The sequence below is a fragment of the Alligator mississippiensis genome, chromosome 4 (genome assembly GCF_030867095.1).
Source record: "Alligator mississippiensis isolate rAllMis1 chromosome 4, rAllMis1, whole genome shotgun sequence".
NCBI lineage: Eukaryota > Metazoa > Chordata > Crocodylia > Alligatoridae > Alligator > Alligator mississippiensis.
In genome coordinates, this window is record NC_081827.1 from 14,379,871 (window position 1) to 14,381,244 (window position 1,374).

Below are 1,374 nucleotides of genomic sequence, written 5' to 3' on the forward strand. Positions count from 1 at the left end.
TCACCTTTCCCAAAAAATAAACACAGGTGATGATATTTAATACCAAATAAAATCTGTCTACATCCTCCTGTACTGTCTTCTACTTCTTGCCAAGCACCAACTTCATTGGACTGGATATTGTGTGCAGATGCCCGACTCTCGATTCCTAAAATGAGTGCTCTACTCCCAGCTTAGCAACGGCCTGAGATCTCATGGAAATGCTGCAATGAACACACTGAAGACATAACTCAAGAAAATGGATGTTGACATCAAGAACCAGGAGGAGCTGGCTGTCAACCAACTTCAATGGTGCTACAACCTCAACCAAGCAGCAGCCTGTTTCAAGATAAAGTGCCCTGCCCTCAAAGCAAAGGAAGGAAAAGGACAGAAAACCTAGCCTACAGCCTACTCTCCCCTGTGGAAAGACCTGAAACTTCTGCAGATGGGTCTGTGGCTCAAGGATTAGACTCTTAAGTCACCTCAAAACCCATCAATGACCCCTGGTAGAGGTCATGCTCGAACTGAGGAATTGCAGTATTAGTGACAGTCATTCAATTCTATGGCAAAATTGTCCTAATAAAGTCAGGGGTAACTATAACCTGGTGTGTCCACAACTACAAGTTTCTAAATCCATGAACTGGCCCTTAAACAGACATCTTGATTTTTACAAGAGATGATCACTCAACAAGGTCCACTGAGATCAATGGCTAAATATCCCCCTCAATTTGACAGGTCTAAACTCTCAGTCCACAGCGGAGGACTCTGTTTCTTCAGCTCTGTTAAGGTCAGTGGAAGGTCTTGAGTATTCAAGACTTCTGACAAGTCAGACTGCCAGGATCCATATCCTAAAAACTAGGGCTGTGCAAAGCTTCGGATGCTGATTTGATTTGGAGGAGATTCAGCTGTCGAATCTCCAAATCCGAATCAAATCAGGAGACCAATTAAAAGGTCTGAATCGATTCAAAGCTCTCCAAATTGATGCGGAAAAGATTGGGAGAGCTTCAGCGATTCGGGCAGTCCCTGCTCACTGCCGCATGGAGCTGGACCCAGACTCTGTGCTGGTAAGTAGGGGGAGGGGACCATGGGAGGACCCCTGCCAGGCCCCAACCCCGGTCTGCTCCTCCAGCCCCCCTGAGTGCCCCCTGACCCCCACCCACTGTCCCAATGTGCCCCCCCCTGCCCCTAATGGCTGCCCTGCCCAGCCCCAGCTCCTGGCTCTTTAAACAAAAGCCCCAATTACTGGCTGATCCCCACTGCCCCCCACTGTGAAGATTTTTGAAAATCTTTTTCCACACAATGTTATAAGGCAAAAGTTAAAACTATTTTAAAGACCTAAACTGAAGGGAGATATTAAAAAAAAAAAAAGCCCTGCACTCATCAGCTGCTGCCCCAGCT